The sequence below is a fragment of the Cupressus sempervirens genome, chromosome 10 (genome assembly GCF_028749045.1).
Source record: "Cupressus sempervirens isolate cs-2001-9-10 chromosome 10, ASM2874904v1, whole genome shotgun sequence".
NCBI lineage: Eukaryota > Viridiplantae > Streptophyta > Pinopsida > Cupressales > Cupressaceae > Cupressus > Cupressus sempervirens.
Window position 1 is genome coordinate 981,916,979 of NC_143127.1, and position 22,889 is coordinate 981,939,867.

At 33.9% G+C, this 22,889-nt stretch overlaps 1 pseudogene; it reads right to left on the reverse strand.

The window, feature by feature from the left end:
- Nucleotides 1-15,412: 15,412 nt before the first annotated feature.
- Nucleotides 15,413-20,600, reverse strand: LOC149537260 (methylesterase 3-like; annotated as a pseudogene).
- Nucleotides 20,601-22,889: the final 2,289 nt, after the last annotated feature.

Sequence of the window (22,889 nt, forward strand, 5' to 3'; positions counted from 1 at the left end):
ACGGAACATAGATATTCATGTTTTGATGAAGTAGGACAACGAAATTAAAGGAAAGAATTATTTGTTTTACAAAAAAATTACTTGTCCAATTAGGGCCGACATCTTAGATGTTACTCTAACTTGGAAAATTGGTTTGTGGTCATAGCTAACCTAGAAAAAGTTTGTGTAAAGGCATGATATTTATGCAAAGGAAATTTTACGATGAGTAGCATAATTGAAAATGCGAAGTTGTAATTCCAAGTGCTATCTTGTAATTGTGATTATATGTGAACTTTTTTGAAAGAGATATATGTGAAGTTTTATATGAGCTATTTTATGTTTAGATATTGAGCTAAAGATCAAATATCAGTTGAGGAAGAAGATACAATACTTATATCTAGTCAGATTACTTGTTTGAGCAGTGAGCTCTTCTTGTGATTGAAAGTGCATGTTTTGGCAGTAGGCTCATCTTGCATCTACTATATGACAACTCCTAATAGGGTTGAAATCTCCTAACGAGGATTTGAAGTCTCCTAACAGGGACCCTTTATGCTAGATTTTCTCATTGACTCCTAACAGGGTCCATCCTATAACAAGGAACTTATATATCAATAAATTATCTAGTGGGTATCATCCCCACCAGGGTTTTCCCTTGGCCAGGGTTTCCCTAGTTTAAAAAATATGGTGTTATGAGTTATCTTTGTGCATTGTTAATGTTACTATATAGAATTACTTTATTGTTGTGTTATGCATGGTTTAAAGTAAGTAATAATATCCAATTGGTGACTAAAGTTTGTAGATTACTGATTCACACCCCCCCTTCTCAGTAATCCCTATTTCTAACAACTAGTATCAAAGCCTAGTTACTTCGAAGAGGCTTAACAACTTAAGTGAGATCCCTATGTATATGGAATAGTTGATGAAGAACCTTGGAGAAGCTCTTAAACAAATTGATCTCCTTACTAAATAAAGAGATAAGCTAAAGGACTGATATGAAGACTCCAAAGTATACATTCGTCAATTGAAGAAAAAGATTGAACATCTAAAATCCAAGCCTAAATCCACTGAATCTAGAACTAGTGATGATGCCTATAAAAAGTTGAAGACAAAGTACAAGATTTTGAAGCATGAATTGAAGATTACAAATCTGAAGTTGACTGTTAAAAATATTAATCTTCCCTTCGATGTATTTAATTGGGATATTCCAAGGATCCCTAAATGTAGTTTGTCCTATTGTACACATGTGGAGGACATGTCATTACTTGTCCTTTAGTCCACATGTGAGGACAACTCATTTTTATAATTCTTTTATTAAGGAATTTAGTTTATCCTCCTTAAGAGGATTGTGACACTTTGCACACACCTATTATGAATGTGGCATTCATAGAAATGGGAGTTAGACATGTGAAAACATGCAACTCCTTTCTCATCTCTTTAAAAGAGATGCTCCTCTCTCTTTCTTCTTTACACATCACTTTGATGTTATTGTATTGAGCTATTTTGCTCCACCACTCTCTCTCTCTCTCTTCTCTAGGCATTTTCCTTCATTCATAATACTCACAAGGGGTTTTATTTTCTTTTCCCTTATAAATCCTCGTTTCCATTGTTGAACTATCTTGGTGTATGCTCTTGAATTTTTCTTATCTCATGGTAACATTGTTTTACACTTAACTTACTTGGATTGTTTTTCTTTCCTTGCTCTATCTTATCATTTCTTACATGATATCAGAGCAAACTAATCCTTGTCTCCTCTCTTGTGTTGATCTTGGAAAGCTCTTATAAAGTGTGGTAATTATGTTCATCACAAAATCTCTTGGATTAAATTATAGTTCTTTATTTATTATTTCTAACATTGACTTTGAGAAATGATCCTAGCAAAGTTGAATCTTATTTAAAGACTAAAAATGCAAATCTGAGAGTGAGTCTAGAAAAGAAAACATCTAATTTTGAAACATTCAAAGAAGATCATTAAGAACTACATAAGTACAATACTATTATGAAAGGTGAATTAACATAGTGCAAACAGAAGCTTGAGAATCTTTATTCTAGCAAAGAAAATCATGATGATTTAATGTCAATACAAAGACCTACTTATGATAAGATTGGTCTTGGTTATATAATTAACATATGTGCAAAGAAAACTAAGATTAGATCATATCCAAAAGATAAAGATAAATCTGATGATAAGATTGAATCTAGTCAATCTTCTAAGAAACCTAAAGAAGTTAGACAAGGCAAGGAAGTCAAAATCTTGGACGAATCAAAGAAAGTGGAAATTGCTAAGGTAATCAGGTATGAATTTAGAGGTAAGTACTTTTTATGTATTGAAATAGGTCACATGAAAAGAGATTGTACAAATAAGTTATTTAATCATGTTAAGGACTTTTATTGTTATAATTCTAATGGTATGGATTATAATGCAATTGATTGTAGGAAACTTAAGTATGATAAGGATAGAAAAAATAGTAGAATGTCTAGATATACTAACCCTGTAGATAGAAGAAGATCTAATGAAAGGACATTGAGAGAACAAAGATCTTATGAAGATAGAAAAAAAATCATGTGTTATAAGTGTAACAACTTAGGACACATTACTCATAATTTTCATGCACTTGATAATCAGTGGAATCCTAGAAGTAGAGCACTAGTATGTCAATTATGCAAAAACTTTGAACACACAAAAAAGTACTACAGAATGGATAGAAACTTTAGAGATAGAAAAACAATGGAAGAAACTTCAACAGTAGAAGGAATGATGGAAAGAGTGTTAGAAATGATAGAAGGAACCATGAAAGGAACTCTAAAACTAACAGAGACAATAAGGAACATAGAAACATTGTTAGTGAACTTCAAGAAGAACTTAATGAGGAATTTGTGAAAGGAGTAGACATCTTGAAAGAAAAGTTAGATGATGATGAGACAGGAAGACTAAAGTTAGTTGTTGAATTTGATTCAATTAAGTTGAATTAAGCTTGTTAAAAGCATCATAATTTGAAAACTTTGATTAGAAGCCAAATTAGAGTTAGCGAAGCTGGGAAAAGGTGTATCTAGTTATGTTTAGATGGCACCTAAGATTTCTTGTAATTTGGAGCTCATCTAAATAAGTTATGAAGGAATTTAGAGTTATTGGTATTACAATAAAGCTTAATTCTATAGAAAAAGATTAAAAGTATGTTTTCGCAAAGAATTTCTTGGTGTGAAGTCTTTTAGAGTTGTTTCATGATGAAAGGAGGCTATAGAAAATCACAGGTGACATTTGAAAATCAAATAGATGATCTTGAGCAATTATCTGATTACAGAATGTAATTGAAAAAAATTTCATATTTGCAAAGTATGCAATTAATGCAAGTTTGAGTTGATGGAATAAATGGAGTACATAATTGATTTTCACTTTATTGTGAACACATCCGAAGTGAAGAGCATTCAAAAGTGACTTGTCAAAGCGATTTTGAAGAAAACCCTATTTTTGAAAAGAAATATTATATCATTTTTCTACAAGTTTGTTTGATAAAAGTTCATAATTGATAGAATCATGGATATTTCAATAGTACACATTTTTGAGAATGAAGATAGACCTAAGTTAAAGAATTTTTTTTTTAATCCTAATGAAGAAAACCTTAACTTAGCATTGTCTATCACTCTGAACAACGTAGTTTATCTTGAAGATGTAGGAAGTTATTTGAATAGAAAGTTTAAGTTGATTAGTAGTGAATTCATGAACAAAGATATGGAATTGGTATTTAACCACAACATTACTGTAAAGCCTAGATTTGAACATCTAGGGAAATTAGACTTGTTTAAATATCACTTCTACCATGAGTTAGACATAGATGAATGGACACAAATTATACTAAGTAGGATACATGATGGAAAATTATGGATGCAAGATAATATAGTTGATATTTCTACCGACCTTATTCATGAGGTAACTAGCCTTAGTAAACAAGATAGTGTACCTTTAGGTGAGAAATTGGTCAAAAAGAAAGTTGAAAGCTATACTAAAGTAGTATAAAATGGAAAGGCTATGGTAATTAGTACCATCAAGCAAGATGATGTGAGATTTGTAAGTAGAATTATTGCTTATTTTATTTGTGCAAGTTCTAAGATTGATGAACTTTTAGTAGGATTCATATATGCAGCATATAAGATATGTGTAGAGAAAGATCAAGTGAATCTTAGTGAAATACTAAGAATGCAACTCTTGGAAAATTTGGAAAAGATCAAGAGAATAAAGAATGGTGTCTTTAGATTCCAGTCATTGATAAATCACATTTTATTTCATGTACTTAAAATATTTCCTTACTTATCAGTCACAGACATAATGAGTAGTGACAAATGCATAATGGAGAATATTACAGAGGTATGTAGAAGGCAGTCTATAGACAAGATATTGGAAAATGGCAATCTAATAATGAGGAAATTTTAGAATGAGATGAAAAAAAGATTTAGAATTGCACCTACAATTGTAGATAGATTCAAGGAAGACATTTATATTTTGGTTGATACATATCATACCTATATTCAAGCAGTGGAACCTCAAGAGAAATTTCTTGATCCCTTGAGCTATGAATTGAATGATGATGTTGTAGTTGGTTATATTGATTTGTTGATGAATTCATACAGAGATAAAGAAAAATATAGATTTGGCACATATGATGAGATCACACAGCAAGCTCATTAGGCATCTATACAGAAGGCATCACATAAGAAGGTAGAGTCTATAATGAAGAAGGCACTATTAGAGGCCGAAATGACAGAGAGTGAATCTAAGGCCATAAGAAAAATAATGAAGCAAGGTATACTAAACATTCAACCTTTGTCAATATCATTTGCTGAGACATCTTTGGGATAAAGCATTACATATGCAAAAGTGTCTGATGTTTAGCCTAGTGAACATAAAAGAAAATCTGAGAGATTGGTGGAAGCAGTGTCTACTAAGACAAAGAGCATCCAACAAAAGGCCATCAGACCCAGAAAAAGACAGGAAACATTATTGACAACTGATTATAGTCATGAAGAAGATGAGGAACAAGAAACCAAGCAAATAGAAAGGGTGACTCCATCCAAGCAAGCAATAGGAAAAGCTCAAAAACCTTGGAAGCCAAAGATTGATAAGATCAATACAACAATTTCCAATGAAGGAAATTTTGTTTAGATGAACAATTTTTTTGATTTATACAACAATTTTGAGAAGGACTAGATTGATATATCTATTATGAGATATATCATAGCAACCAATCTAAGTTTGAAGGATATTGAAGGAGTAGTGAACTAGAAAGTCTATGAGAGACTTATAGATAAGAAGACTCCTGCAAGAGAAGAAGACCTTGAACTTTGGAAATCTTTTCTTAGAACTATTTGCAAGACTAATGATGAAGATGAAATAAAAGGTTTGTTGAATAACCTTGCACGATACTTAAGGAATAAGTTGAGACCATTTCTATTTATGGTTGGTGAAAAAGATAAGATGAGGAATGAGACTACAACAGTTATCAATCAAATGTTGACAGAGTCAAAGACAACATCTCCTCTAGCTCCTAGAACCTTGGAAGTGTTAGTAAGTGGTGACACTATGTAGATTTATCAAACCAATGTTACCATTAAAATTGATGATACTAATCCATTTAGTAGTTTCAAACCAAATGAACCAAACACCAAGGATATTGAGGATAAATTGAGACAAACTGAGGAAGAGAAGAGGCTACTTGAAGAAGAAAAGAAGAAAATGGAGGAAGCCAAGTAGAAATTGCTTGAGGAAGATAAGAAAAGAAAGGAAGAGGAAGAAAAAAGAAGGATTGTAGAAGAAGAGATGAGAAAGAAAACTATAGAAGATAAAAATAAAATATTGGAAGAGAAGAAAGAAAGAGAGGAAAATGAAAAGAAAGAAGAAGAAGAGAGAAGAACAAAAGAAGCAATGAAAAAATAGATGGAATATTCTACTAAACCATCTAGTTCATCTATTTGGCTCTCTCTTGCTAGTTTAGCTACTGGTGTTGATGATAAAATAGATCTAATCTCATCCTTGTCTAAACTTATACAGAATAATAGAACAGTGAAAAGCTTATAGAAAACATTAATGGAAGTGATAAATAGAATGCACAATACATTGATAGTTCAACACATAGAATCCCTAAACAGAGAGCACAAGTAGTGCTAAAATCATTCGATGAAGAGTTTACAAATTTTTTGAATGTTGTAGAGGCAAAGGAACAAATTTCCCATGATGCTAACTTGTTTAGCACCATCTGTTAGAATATCAAGAATGACTTAGTTAATCTTGATATGTGTATAAAAGAACTCTGAAAATGTTAGCATGAAGGGAAAAATTTGTATATTAAGTGTACCATGACATACAAGTTGACTAAAGACATTGATAGTTAGATAGAGATAAAGATGAGTGAGCTAGAGGCTTTGTCTAGCTAGAACCAACATGCATCTTGTAAAGTAGATGATTTTTAAGGACAAGTATCTAGTATTCATAGTGACATTAGGAAACTAGAACTTTGAAAAGAACAGATTTTGAAGAGGACATCTAATTTCAGAGAATCTATTGCTCACAAATTATCTTTTGTTGAGAAATAGTTAGAGAAATGTGTCAAGGCCAAGGACACGTATTCCAACTTTTTGTATTCAGATCTAAATGCAATTGAGATTGCATGATATATTTTATGTGCAATTCTTACTTCAGCTAAGTCTACCAAGGAAACATGGACCAAAGATATGGATAGTCTAAAGGCTAGTTTTGATGATTGTATAAAGATCATTTCAGCATAAGAAAGGATAACATTATTGGATAGTTTTTGGATAGAATCTTGACATTTTGACCTTTTTCATTGATGTCAAAGGGGGAGTAATAGTTGTAGAAAATTGGAAAGTGAAAAATTTGGATAGTAAAAGGGGAGAGATACAATTGGGAGTAGTAGTTGATTGGAAAGTAGTAGTAGTTGCAGAATAAAATATTGTAAAGTATATTGTAAGGGGGAGCATGTGTAAAGTTGAACAAGTTCTGATAGATGTAATGTTTACTTTTATATATTTTATTTTTGTCACTTAGCCAATTTTCCCTATTTTGTTGCCATCAATGCCAAAGGGGGATATTGTTGACAATTGGCTAATAGTGATATGTAATTATTGTCATTTATGGCAACACATGATGTACATGCTAATAGAAAACCACAAAAATAAATATACTTGGTGTTTTGTAATCAGCAAATTGTTGAAGTATAGAATTTGGTTTACAATAGTGTATTATTTTGTTTATAACTTGTTGCTGATGTCATATTATGACTAGTGAAGTTACATGGAGATAGTATACATGTTGGTGATGATGTTTATAACCTCAGAAGTTAGTACAAATTGTATGAAACATAGACATCCATGTTTTGAAGAAGTAGGACAGCAAAATTAAAGGACCAAAATTATTTTGTTTAGAAAATAATTACTTGTCTAATTATGGCCGACATCCTAGATGTTTACTCTAACATAGATAAGTGGTTTGTGGTCTTAGCCAACCCAAAAAAAAATTATGTAAAGGCATGGTATTTATGCAAAGGACATTTTGCAATGAGTAGTGTAATTGAAAAATGTGAAGTTGTAATTGCAAGTGCTATCTTGTAATTGTGATTATATGCAAGCTTTTGTGAAAGTGATATATGAAAAGTTGTATATGTGCTATTTGGTGATCTGAGATTGAGTTGAATATCAAAGATTAGTCGAGGAAGAAGATACAATACTTATATCTAGTATGATTAATTATTTGAGTAGTGAGGTCTTCTTGTGATTGGAATTGCATGTTTGGGCAATGGGCTCATCTTGCATCTACTGTACCACAACTCCTAACAAGGTTGGAATCTCCTAATAGGGGATTCAAATTCTCCTAACAGGGACTCTTTATACTGAATTTTCTCACTGACTCCTAACAAGGTCCATCCTCTAACAAGGAACTTATATATCAATATATTATCTAGTGGGTATCATCCCTACTAGGGTTTTCCCTTGGCCAAGGTTTCCTTGGTTAAAAAAATATGGTGTTATGAGTTATCTATGTGCATTGTTACTATTATTTTTCAACATTACTTTATTTCTTTGTTATGCATGGTTTAAAGTAAGTAATAATATCCAATTGGTGACTAAAGTTTGTAGATTACTGATTCACCCTCCTGCTCTCAGTAATCCCTATTTCTAACACTTCCTCCATTCTCCATTATTCTTTGGTGCTGATATAGCTAGTGCAGGACATGGACTTAGACTCTCTCAAATCAACCCCTTCTACAACAACTTGTGAACTTGCTTGTTCAACTCTTCACTTTCTGTTGGTGTCATTCTGTGCACTGCCTTGTTTGGAAAACTGGCTCCTAGAACCAAATCCATTTGGTGACTAATCTTCCTTATTGGGGGAAATCCATCAAGTACATTATCTAATACAATATCAAAAAACTCTCCCAACATATTTGCAACTTCTACAAGTACCTCATCTACTTCTTCTTTACTATCTTTTGGAATTATAGAAAAACACATATGCTCAAACTTTATACCTTTGATAAACTCTTTTGCATCAACAAAATGTATTTTGGCAGCACTACATACCTTTTCTTCTTTCTCCTTCGATAGCTTTAACTTATGTTTCACTCCATCCTTGGTTAGAGTGTAGGTATTTTCTCACCCATCGTGTATAGTATGCCTATCAAACTACCATGGCCTACCTAGCAACATATGAAATATGTTCATAGGTATGATATCACAAAGTACCTCATCCTAGTATCTGCCAATATTGAACTTCACTGAGCACTACTTATTGACCATGACCTTGTGGTCATCTTGCACACAAGCAATATGGTATGGATGCGAGTGTTTCTGTCTCTTTAGCTTCAACTTGGTGACCATCATTTCTAACACTATATTATTAGTACTTTCACCATCAATGATCACATCACAACACTTATCTTCACATTTGTACCTTGTGTGAAACAAGCTCCTTCTTTGATCAGGTTCATTCTCACCACTCAGAAGGACTCTTCTGTTAACTAGGACTTCTCCTCTTTTAGTACCTTTAGAATGTTATGATCTGACATCTTCATCAACATGTGCAACTATGCCTTGGCCTTCTATTCTTCAATCTATCCTTCCTTGGTGTCAGGTACCTTCAAATTCTCTATGCCCTTCTTCTCTACAGTGAAAACATTTCCCATGGAAGCCTCCTCTTCCAGATCCTTGTCCTTTGCCTCTTCCTCTCTGATCTCTATTATCCTGATCGTGGAAATGATTGGGATTGTTTCCCCTCTAGTTCTGACTACTTTTACTTAACCCATTAAGATAATGGACCACTTTCTCCTTATCAACTTTTGCATGGCTAGTTCTAATGAGAACTTGGTAGAACTCTTTTGTATACTCTTGAACAAATTTTTCCACTTGCTTCAAACCTTGCATTTTTTTTAACAGATCAAGCTCATAATCCATGGGAATGAATTGCCACTTTAGTTTATCTATCATTTGATCCCATCTAGTTATTTTATCCTTTCCCTTTCTATTTCGCTCTAATTGAACCTCCTACCACCAAATCTTTGCATGTCCCTTTAGTTTCACCTTTGCAAACTTGAATATCTTCATACTCAAAGTACTCCTCTAGTTCATTGATCCAATTGATCAGCTTCTCTGGGTTAAGATTTCCCAAAAATGTGGGAAACTCAAACTTAGGTCATTTTCCAATCTTAGAGATAGCTCTAAAAAGCCTCTCTTCCTCTAGTTTTAGAACTGCCTTTGCTTCGGCATTTTATTCTACTTATTCCCCATCCTTGCTTTCATCTCTTATGGGAAGATTTATTTCTCTATGCATTTTTTCTTCGAATGCTTGCATTTTTCTTTGGAGAGCTCGAAAACCCTCAGGTATAAACCCTATATCTCTTCGACTACACTCTCTTCATGCAAGGATTTTTTGCACTTTCACTAAAAACCTAGTGCAAACTACCTCACAATCAGTGATCTATCTATACACTCAACCCAAACAATGGTCTTGGTACAAACTATCTCACAATCGGCGATCTATCCACACACTCAAGAACTAGGCTTTGATACCACTTGATGAAGGGTGATCCCCTTAATACCATAAACTATAAGAGAACAAAGAAACAAAAACAACTGTGAGAACAAAATATGGACTTCTTATTTATGCCACAAATATAGAATTATAGAATTCATAAGTAAAATATCCTAACCCACATGGGCACCTTCATTACAGTAATATGCAAGAATAAGCTATGAACTACCACTAGAGTTGTCTCGGACAATGTTCGAGCCTTTCTTAAATAGGCAATATTATGCCACCCGAAAAGTTCTAGATGCTCAAACTTAATACCTAGTGCCAATAGACCCTAATAGTACATATAGAGTTGGCCAAATACATATTTGACAAATTATTTTAGAAATTTTGGTAGGTCAACTTCCAAAGGCCATAAACTCTCAAACTGTTCCTCTGATTGGCTATTATAACCACTTTTTGGAAACACCAGCTCCTAATCTGCAGGCTCAAAATTGTGCAAGCACCCTTTTGTCGAGTTTTTAGACCTCATCTAGACACTCTAAGGTCTCCAATGGTGAGCCTAAAGATTTTTCTGCAAATTTTTCCACCAAAAATCTGCAATAACTTCTCTGATACTTAAGCTAGAGTAATGAGATTTTTATGGCATGCTTATAATTCCAAAATGAACCTTCATGTATAAAATGAGAACATTTTGAGCTCATATGAGAAACTTACTAAAAATAGAAAGTTCCCATAAATATTAACCACCGTGTCTACTAGTCCTTACTAATATAGATAAGAGTAAAGAGAAAATATTTTTTGGTGATGCAAGATTGCTCTTATACGTAGGATACTTCTGCATCATCTTCCAACGGCTTGAATATTTCAATAAACTTGGTTTGGAAAGAAGCGAAGTTCATGATGGAATTGGATTCTAAATTATTGAACCAATTAGTTGTTATACGTTGTAATGTCTCAATGAAAATCCTTACAGAGATATCTTTATGTTCAAAACTAAATACTCCAACAATAATGTAGAAATATTTAATATGTTCATCTTGGTGTTCTTTTCTGTCCCTATAGAATTTGGGAGAATTCTTATGAGAACCTTGGGGTAGTGTGTGCAATAGTGATACAAGATTTAGTGGGCCAAAAGCTTCTCCCCATAGTCTGATAGCCATATTGGTAATACTGTGAATATGAGTAACAAGAATCAGCTAAGCAACAAAAATAAGAGGTTTGAGGAAAAATTGGGAATCTTCACTAAGAATGCATATCTTCTTTTTGGAAGGTGGAAATCTTGTAATTTAGGAAAGATGAGGGATTTTGGTGAGTAAATAAAAATGACCTTGTTGGGCCAAAAATGATCCAAAAAAACCTGATGAACTTTCATCCTTCTTTCTCCTCAAATAAAATTTCTCAAAACTTTTTAGTGTAATAGCTTGAAATTTTCCAAACACCAATTACAACAAGGGCATAAAAATTCAAAAAAAAGAAAGAGGCTTCTGAATGCATTTGTGTCCCCAATAGAGTCATAAAAAATTGTTGGGTGAATATTTTGCAACCAAAATTTTTTTTAAATTTAGTTACAAAATTGGATTACCAACCACAACGTGTAAGACAAAGTCTCTCCTATCTTGAAGGGAAGGCTCACCTTTCAAACTAGTCAATGAATCAATTCAAGGTAAGAAAGAAGTTAGAGGTTTTTTGAAAGGGTTTTACTAATATTATTTCCTCTTGTTTTAGGAAGGAATCCACTTACTCACAGAGAAGGTAATGGGCAAGAAGAATCTGTAAACTACACTTCTATCTAGGAATTGGAAATAGTGATATTGATAAGTAAACACCAACTTAAAGGCTAATTGAAAGCATACCATCTTGGATTTAAGTCTATTATTTTTACGCTATAAGAGTAAATCACTACTATTGGAGCACAAAAACTTACAGAAGTAGATGATTTCTATGTTTTAATCATATAAGTTATTTCAGCTCAAAGACATGAAATTAACTTAAATTTAACAAAGTGCATGAATATTTGTAAGAATTTGCATTAGGGAAAATTTCACCCAAGATTAAAGAAATCAAGCACAAGCACAACAATAGACCAAAAAGAGTATGATTAGAATATCAATATGTATTTGATTCAATGTGAAAGTACATAAAAGATTCTGGAATGCTTCTAGAATGCATAGGAATTAGCAACATGATAAGTCATACAACTAGGCAGATGTCCACCAGAAGTGGGTTATCCTCCATTAAGCATAGGAGTAAGTGTGATGATGAGAGGATAAGCCTACAAAGGTGTAGCATGCAAAATAATGTTGTAGACACCATGTGCTAAAATAGGAGTGTGAATAAATGTGTTGTCTACATGACAACTTAGTTAATTATGCAAACTCTAGTGTTGTAGACACCATGTGCTAAATTAGAGTTGATTACTTCTATGTTGTCAACATGACAACTCATTAAAGTATGCAAACTCCTTAGTGTCTCACCAAATAAATAATAAAATAATGCATTAACCTAAGTAAACTTAAGTAAAGTGTAAATATTAAATATGTATTTACACCAACACCCCGCCTTAAGTGCAACTTAGGGGAATGCCCTTAAGCTTACGAAAACTAGGATGAAATTCATAATGGGTCTCAACTACTAGGCCATGTTAGGTACCCATGTACATAATAAAATGCAGTCTCTCATAAAGCAAAGAAAGAGGGAAAACCTCCCCCAAAAAGAGAGATGAAAAGACAAGATGCATGGATGGATGGAGTAATCAAGACCCCTCTCCCCCCCCACCCCCATTTTGACATACATCAAGTATATACAAAAGTGAAGAATGAGAAGGAAAAAACCCCATAAGAAGAAAAATTCCCCCTCATAAGAAAGAACAAGAAGAGATACAAGGTAGTCCCCCCCCCCCCAATAAAGAGTGTCAATCAGTGATAGTTGCTCCAAGGTAGAAGCTGGTCCATGAATGTTGAATAATGTTCCTCCCCTTTGGAAGAAACAATATAAAAGGTATAAGTGAGATGCTTCCCATATGTGTAGAAAGAATCCCAATAATCAATGATGCCTCTAAAACCTTCTCAACTATCCTTGTGTCGATATTGATGGTTTCCCCTTCCATCATTATTGAAAAGAACAAATGCAGATCTAGAAAGGATCGATGTAGAACCTGTCCCAAAGAACCTACTATCTCCTCAAAGGATAAAGAGACCTCCTACAACTATTGTACATAAGGATCCACAATCATATCAACCTGTGAAGATTGATCATGTATAGAATGGGTATGAGGGTCAGAGTGAGCCCTCGCAACAACTGAAGAAAGATCTGCCTCATCAAAGAGAAGATGTATATCATCGATGATGTCTCCCATATCTGCTATGTATGACTCCACAAACAAACCTAAAATGTTTTTTATGTAATCATCCACTAATGCTAGAGCTAGAAGACAAGGTGTACCCTGTTATATTTGACCTATCACTGTGGCAATGTATAAATGTGGACTATGGTAATGATGTGACCTCTTGCTGCAACTGTCGATAGAACCCCACATATCTAAATCTATTGAAGCACTATTGCTGGTGTCACTATCAATTTCCATAGTGTATGAAGTGCAAAGAGGAGTAGAGGATAAGTTGGGTGAAATTTCTTCAAAGTGAACATCCTTCTCCACAAAAATATCATGAGTCTCAGGATCCATAAGTTTGTATACCTTAACATTGTCTTCATATTCGATGAAAGTACAAGGCCTAGGTGGTGGTGCCTTGCATCCCCTGGAAGATATGTTTGCCCATGCTGGACAATCAAAGACTCTGAAGTGACTCACAACTAGTTTTCTACCATGCCATGCCTCAAAAGGAGTCTTCCCATCTAGAGCATTATGAAGAGACTTGTTAAGTATGTGAGTGGCACTACTTATAGCTTTGACTTCAAGTGTTGGATCAAGAGACTAGGCTTGTATCATGCAACTTGCCATGGATTTAAGACTTGGCTTGTATCTGTCTTGTGCAAAATAAATTCATGTGGATTCTAAAAATCAATTCCCTCAAGTTTGCAAAAGTCTTTAAGTCTTCTGTCTACATATCTACTTTCGTTATCCATCCAAAGAACCTTGATGGCTTTCCTTTATTTTTGTTCAACATGAATCTTGAATGCTTGAACCTTTTCCCACACTTCATTCTTATGATGAAGAAAATATATCCATGTGTAGCATGAAAAGTCATCAATGAAAATAAGGATGTAGTGACCCTAGCTGACTGAAGTCACTACAAAAGGACTTGTTAAAACCATGTGAACCAATTGAAGAAGAACTGGTGCTCTTGAATACTTCCCTTTATCATACTTCTCCTTGAGATGCATATCCACTGAACAGTGTGAATATTCACCCTTAGAAAAGTTGATTGTTGGTAGGCCTTTAACCATGTTTTTGGAGAAAAGTTGCTGAAGATAGCGGAAGGCAAGATGACCAAACCACTCATGTCATAATTTAGTTTGTGGATGAGATTGAGTCAATAAGAAGGAGACTTATGCACAAAGTGGGAGAAGGAATAAAGCCTCTTGTAATGATTGACTTTACCCACTACAACCAATGAATCATCTTTTAGACTTCACACCATTACTAAATCTAGAAGGAACTCAACTTTATTGCCATCTCCAAGGTGAGTGATTTGGTAAATTGAAAGGAGATTGGAGCTAATGATTGGAACATAGAGAATGTCTTTGAATTCTCCATTGTCCATCTCCACATGTCATTTCCCTTCAACTTCCATTTTAGTATCATCTCCCACAAAGATGTGTGGTACCTATGACTACTTCAATGAAGAAAAGTCTCCCTTTGAAGAACCCATATGCTAGGAGGCACCTGAGTCAAGAATCCATTCCGATGAAGAACTTGTATTTGCCATAAGTGCTTTCCATTTTCCCTTTGAAGTGGGTGGAGTTGAATCCTTGGAAGTACCTAGCACTAGATTTTTTTTCTTCATGAGCAGGTTTTCCAACTCATCAATTTTTAATCTTGCAATAATGTTCATCATGATTCAGTTTCTTGCAATATGTTAAAAAAAAATTATCCTTCTTTTCATTACTTCCCTTCTTGTTGGAAGAAGAATTGCCTTCTTGTGAGGAGGATTGTTGTGTCTCAGATTTTGATTTTTGCTTCCACTACTTTTTCTTATTGTTGTTAGAACTTTTTCTACCTTGACTTGATTGGTTCTCATTACTAGCCACCAATGCCTTGGTCTTTGATGACATGAGAAGTCCCATATCTATCAAGTGAGATTATTCAAAAATCAACATCTTTGAAAATGCATCAAATGTAGGCTTTTGGAAAGCTCCAGAGTCAAATAAGATAGATACTTTCATACCTTGAGTATTACCCTGAGCTTCACTAACTATGTTCTGGTCTTCGGCCTGCTTCTAATCCAAGGTAGCGAAAACATGGTGGTTTCTGGCAGAATCACCAACTATCACTTCAAACCTAGCTGGCTTAGGTCCAACCTTTGGCTTGTCCCAGTTAGGCCACTGAGACTGGCAATGACCTATCTGACCACAATGATAACACTCAACAGATTTCTTGAATCCCATGTTCTGACCATAAGGACTAGGAAATGGATTATTACTCTGCACACTTTGATGTGGTTGAGATGGTCTAGGCCATTCTGAACCCTTTGAGTTCTTATCAAACTTCCTCTTCTTGAATTTCCCAACTAAAAATTCTAATTTTGAACTATTCTGAGGAGGCTTTTGATTCTTACTAACATTTAGGGTAGGTAGATCCATGCTAGTTTTGTATGAAGTCCAATGATAGCTAGACTTCATCTCAATCAGCTTTGCTCACTCTGAAGCTTCCTGCATAGACACAGGTCTAAAAGTTCTCACTTCCTCCCTGATCTTGGGCATAAGCCCCTTGATGAAATGTTGAATCATGGCCTTATCATTTTCTGCCCAGCCAAAAAAAATTTAAGCTCATAGAACCTACGTTCATAAGCTTCCACTATAGAGCCAAACTACATAATCTGAAAGAACTCCTCTGCATGGGCCTAATGCTAATATTCAGACATGAACCTCTCCTTGAAACACTCTACAAAGAGCTCCCAAGTAACTAAAGAGATATTAATTCCAAGCTTCTCCAACTCCTATTCCCACCACAAGGAACTGAATCCCCTCAAATGCATAACCATCCATCTTACTTTCACATTACTCAAGTAACGGTGTAAGATAAAGCACCGTTCAATATTCAACAGCCAAGCTTCTACTGCTGTACCCTATTTCGTACCATAAAATAATGGCCCTTTCACCTTGGAAAAATCCTTGAGCTGAGCTCTTGCTACTAGATCATCCTCTACAGGAAGGTTAATACCCTACACAAGAGGTATCCTAACATTCGCTACCCCACTAGGAATCTGGTTGTTAGTCTCAATATTATCGAGACCAAACTTCCTTTTAAATTTGCACCATCGACCCTTGAAAAAATGTACGATCCAAGAATGAGAACTAGGATGACTCACTTTTCTTCTTAGCACACTGGTAGTCAAACCAATAAACTACCTCCATTTGTATCTTTCCTTCAATGCTGGCATTTCATCCTGGGCCCATTGATGATTGGGGACATGTGTCATCAAGTCGCTACCTTGCTATGCATAACTTTTGAGCATCTTGCTATAGCGAGTATGCGACAACCACTGATTTTGCTTTGATCGTGTGGCAAATATTTGAAACAACTTTTAAGAGAACAATGATGGGTCCCTCATTCGCTAACTTGCTATACATAATCTTCACACATCTTTCCATAGCGAGTTAATGAGCATCGTTGATGCAAGACCAAATCAAAGGTAGAGAAACTGCATAAAGTTCCTTGTAGAATGGTGGGTCCCATACTTGCTATGTCGCATAGAGTAAACAACTTGCAACTTTCCATAGCGAGATAGCGAGGACTGTTGATTCTATTTTGATCTAATGATCAAAATTCTTTACATGTTTTATACATGAGGAGTGGGTCCAGGGAATTGCTGTCGTTGAGTTGGCTTAACACACTGGCGCGCACACACACACACACACACACACACACACACACACACACACACACACACATATATATATATATATATATATATATATTGTTTTAAACCTTTGGTGACATCTCATGTCCTTGGCCTTGCCATGTTTATTATTTTTAGGCAAGTCGCTACATTGCTGCCAACAAAATTACTAACTATCCGGCTAGCGATATAGTGAGTTCTGACGAATTCAATAATTTCGGCTTAAAAATGCTCAGTAGGATGCCATCGTGTCATTTGATCTGCATAGTTCAGCTTTTTCATGTCACTCATTTGGGGCCCACCTTTAAGGATTTTCTATTACATCACAACCTTCTGACCAGTCGCTACATCGCTACCAGCTAAAATACCAACTATCCGGCTAGCGATATAGCGACTTTCCAGTAACCATCAAAATCGACACTGGGAAATGAAACTATGAGTGTCATAACTTGCACAAGAAAAACTTGCACAATATTTTCCTCGAGATCCTCAAAATCATTTCATATTTTAAAAGAACGCTGTCTTTTGTAATGATCGGGTCCTCGCTATGTCGCTACCAAAAAATTGGTATTTTCTTGGCTAGAGATATAGAAACCTCTGACAGATTCACAATTTTGGTGATGGAAAACAAAGATACATTGATTGAAACTTCACCAATTAATATTGGTGTCAGAAAAGGTAGTCGTGCATATTTATAAGTTTGCATGGGAATTTCCACGGTCGCATCAACCTTTAAAAGAACACTACCTTTTGCAAAATTTGAGCATGCACTACATCACCATCGGCAAGTCACATGGATTTTTTGATAGCGACTTAGCAAATTGCCAGACAAACTTGAACTCCAGTGACACCATTTGTGAGCTTTTTCACGTGCGTTTCTTCTTAAAACTAACAAGCCTAGGATATAGCACATGGTCATAATGTCTTCATGTTAACACATTTCTCGGTGCCAAAATTCACTTTTCAATATCACAAATTAGTTCTTCGATGGTCGCTACCTCGCTAGGCATAATATTTGAGCATCTTGCTGTAGCGAGTATGCAAAAACCATAGATTCAAATTAGATCCAATGGTAGGATAAAACCTTTTTCAAAAGGACTCAACAAAGACCTCAAAGTAGGTGGGAAGAATATTCACTTATCCTTTTTTTAAACTTTCACACCAGGATAAAATTTAAAAGCAAGACTTAGGATTTTACATAGATTTTAAAAGATATCAAGAATACGAGACCAAAACATAAAACCCTAGGACCTAACAAAAGAACTCACATCTAATTTTTTCACCATGATTCTAAGAAAAATTAATATACAAAAAATCAAACCAACAATGTCCTTGGATTCTTAATTGCTAAACATCATGGGGTTTTCATTAATGCATATTGTCAATGCTTGAGTCTATATGTGTCTTTGTATTGATTCTCTACACAACTTGTAGAAATCCATTCACATGTGTCTTCATGGCTATCTATCAACTGCCATATAATCCTAATCGTAGGCTATCATATGGCCTCTTAACACTTGTCATATTCATGATTTTAGAGACATCATTTTACTATTGTGATTGAGATATGGTTTCCCTACATTCTTCATTGGTTTAGGTCATTTCTTACACATAACACTACATAATTGTTATAACTTTCTCATAAACAAAACCTCATACATGGATATCATCATTCTCTGAAAGGATTGCATTGTCATGACAACACTCATCATTGCTATTCTAACTCCCTAGCTTTATTTTGAACATTACTTTCTTCTTTAATTACCTCGGTTGGGCTATTTTGGTACAACATTTTCCTTGAGAAAGTAGGGCCAATCTTCAATGAAATTGGGAGACCATTCTCTTCTATTATAAATTTTGTATCTCCCCATGATTCAATTCTTGTTTGCAGCTCATATATCATATCAATGGTAGAACTCCATGATTTCCCTTCTTTCTACTTAAGTTGTGGAGAAAATGGAATGGATAAGCTTATGTAAATTGAAGTCAGATTGATTTCTTTACAAATGCATATAAAGATTGAATTTTAGAAGGAATATCATTTTTCTTTTATATTTTAAATTAATGTTAGGGGATTTCAAAAATATTATTTAAAAATTAATTAAATTAAATAAAATATATAGAGTGATCTTTTCTAAGGTTCTTATTACATTTTAGCACAACGAAAAAATTGATCCAACTGCATACATATTCCAGAATCCAAATAATAAAATAATAAAACTCACTCAACCAATGCTAAGTGACTTACCTTAAGATCCTGCACAAAAATAATGTAGACTAGGAAAAATGGGCAAAGTTTGCAATAAATTTTACAAAAACATATCATAGCAGATATTTTTAAAAAAAGAACAAGCCATAACCTTTTTAAATTGGTCTAGTTGCTGATGAGCTGGGTTGATTACAAATTCCTGTAGAACTGTGATAAGATTAGGTATAATAAAATGAACAATCAGTTTTTCCCAACTAGCAAGATCAAATATAGTTTTTCGAGGTGATAAAATTGCATATGTAGATGCATCACTTGCATGCCAAGCATGAAGCACATTCCACAACTTATAATGAATGGTTGGATATAAAGGCTCCATACGCTGACCCAAGAATGGAAGCCAAGGATGAACCATGCATGTATTGGCACAGTCTCCCTGCGAGGATCCTAAGTATCAACTTCTACTATTAATTTGGGGATCACTATATGATCCATAATGTTATGAAGTACTGAAGCTACTAGTAACTTCTCCCATGTATTTATAAAATTTAGCATAAGTTCAGGGTCCCTTAGCTCCCAGGAATTTATAGTAGCTATTCTCACTACTGGAAGAATAGCTTTAGTGAAGAGTTGAATGTAAGGAGTTGAAGAAGCAAGTTCTACTTCTGTGTAAAAGTCATAATCATGAGGCTCATTCCCTTGTAGAAGCCTTTGCCACAATGACATTACCTCTAAACCATGCAAAGGATGTTGAAGTGGTTCCCAACCTTGAAACACTCTTATAAACAATGGAAAAGAAAATGTAGATGCAATACATGAGAAATTGCACAACTTGTAGTCCTAATATTTGGACTGTAAATTCTCAAAGAGACTTGCAAGTGATTCCAATGTCATATACCTACCACAACACTTTCTTGGATTCTATCCAGTGGCTCCCATAAATGCTATCACAAATACAATGACTCTGATCTTATCTGGGAATTTCTCCTTTATTGAGCTCAAAGTCATGCCTCCAACACCATGACTCACCAATATTACCCACACCCAACAAATTAAAACTAGATGGAAGTAAAAAAGATCATTTATTGAGAGGAAAAAAGAAGTGGTGTAGAGATCATAATTTTTGGTGGGGAGGAAGAGAGTTGAACAACTCAATAAGTGTCTAATTTATATTAGACCATGTTTGAATTTGATGGACATCCATTGGGTGAATTCCATAGGAGGCAAGATCTATTATAGTGGCATCATGGCCTACCTTTCTTAATTGAGGAAGAAGTTTGCACCAACACCAAACTCCATGACATCCTCCATGAACCAACACAAAGTGTGTCTTTACCCCTACCACTACCTTTTCCTCCATCACTAATTTTCTTTAATGAATTGACTCTTTCACAAGAGTTGATTATAAGAAAAGTGAGAACAAATAAAATAGATATATGGCATCATTCCATGTCATGTCAATAGAATAAAAAGATGAAACACATCCATTTCACAAGCAAGTCAAAGAAAGTAGAAAGTAAAGGTAATTGGCATCACAACTTGATTGAAAATAATGACCACTAACATTTGTCATCATTTTTGAAAAGAAAGGTCATTAAAGGGAAAGGGAACAAATACAATGGATATATTACAACATTTCATATGAATTGAAGAAAAAGTCTTGAATGATGAGATATATCTAGATCACATGATCAAGTAAATCAAGAAATCAAAGATCATTTGCATTAAAAATATTAACTATCAACATGAATTATTATGGATACATCAAATCATCTCACATTTCTTCATATTGAACATAGAAATTACATTTAAATCTAACAACTTCAATGTTTTTTGAAATAACCATCTACTAGCAACATGTGTCATCAATAGTTGATTATAAGAAAAGATGAACACGTATAATAGATATATCATATCATATGACATGAATTAAAGGAGAAAAAACTTGAATGATGAAACATATCTATATGACATGATCAAGTGAATCAAACAAGTCAAAGATTACTGGTGTATTTGATTCCAAAATCATCATGGCTATATCACACAATCTCACATTTCACTAATCATTTTTTAACATAGAAATTGCAGTCAATACTAAAAATTTTACTAATTCTTTATATAAACATAGAAACTACCAATTTTTAACTAGAATTATCTATTTTCTTTTGAAGATCACAATCAAATTGATAAGAAATTATTCTAATATGATATTTTCATGAACATAACCCCTCTTCAAATATTCTGTTATAAACCAATAAATTGATGGTAGCTTCAAATTCATCTTCATTGATTTTGAAAATCCTGAAACTCTCTATAAGCCAAAACAATATCTCTATATTATTAAGAACTTAAAGTACATGAAATTAACTATTTAATAGATATGGATACCCTTTCCAAATAACATGTTCATATATTCTTTCAATCTTTTTCTATTCCTTTTCACATATTTTGATATACTTTTTCATAATCTAGTGGTATAAATGTTGTTATTCCAATATATATAATTTTTTGTTAAAGATTAAATTAAATTAGTTATGATAAATCATTTTAACTCTTCCCAAATGAGTTTATCATCCTTGGCCATCAAATAAACTATGGGGACTCTTCCATATCTTATTGGATTAGAGAAGACTTCTTCATAAGCAATATCACTAGCTCAATATCCTACACTTTCATTCAAATATTCTCTTTCCTCCTTAGAATAAGGTTCCGAATTGGGATAGCTCACTAATCACCATGGCATAAATAGATGTTTGTTTCATTATTTTTTAGGAGAGATTGCAAAATATCTTTACATACAATAATAGATGAGGAAAGCCCTTTTTCACACATTATTTGAATGTTTGTTTCACTTTTTTTGAGCAGAGATTATAAAATAACTTTATATACAATTATAGATGAGGAAAGCCCATTTTCACATATTCTTCACTCTATCTGATAAAATCTTATTGAATCATAAAAGCTATTGGAAGTACTAGGCAGTAAAACATATACTTAAGAAACTTATAAAGAAACATGGTTATATAGAACAAACAGTTCTATCCTCTTGTACATACACGTCTTACCCACCTGCTTGAAAAAAGTACTTAAATGTCAGATGTGTATTTAACCAATTCAAGGCTCATAATAAAGTGGGAAACTAAATACTCTCTGATGCTTTGCAAAAATAATTACGCCAAAAATAAAACAACATACAAAGGCAAAGAACAACCATGAAAACCTCTACAAGCACCAAAGAACTCTATTAATTTATTCATATATAATTGTTTATCTATTTATCTAGTTGTGGAGGTGGGAACATCAAACTGAGGACTTGATTGAAAAAAGTCTCAAAGAAACCTCTAAACTACTTTCAAATTTCCTTCTTCAATTTCTATTAAGAACCATAGAGTATCTAATTTCAATAAAAAAATGGTCTTTGATCATATCTATATATGAAAGGTATGATTGGACTTTATATGTGCGTCTGTGTGTGTGTGTGTGTGTGATCACGCAAGTGTGTGTGTGTATGATCACGCACATGTCTATGTGGTATTATAGAATGAAAAAATCCTTAATCACATGAAAACACTAAGTCCAAATCATGGTGGAAGAAAGATATTAGGAAAGATGATTTGGGAAGGAATGTGCAAATTGGTTGGCCTAATAT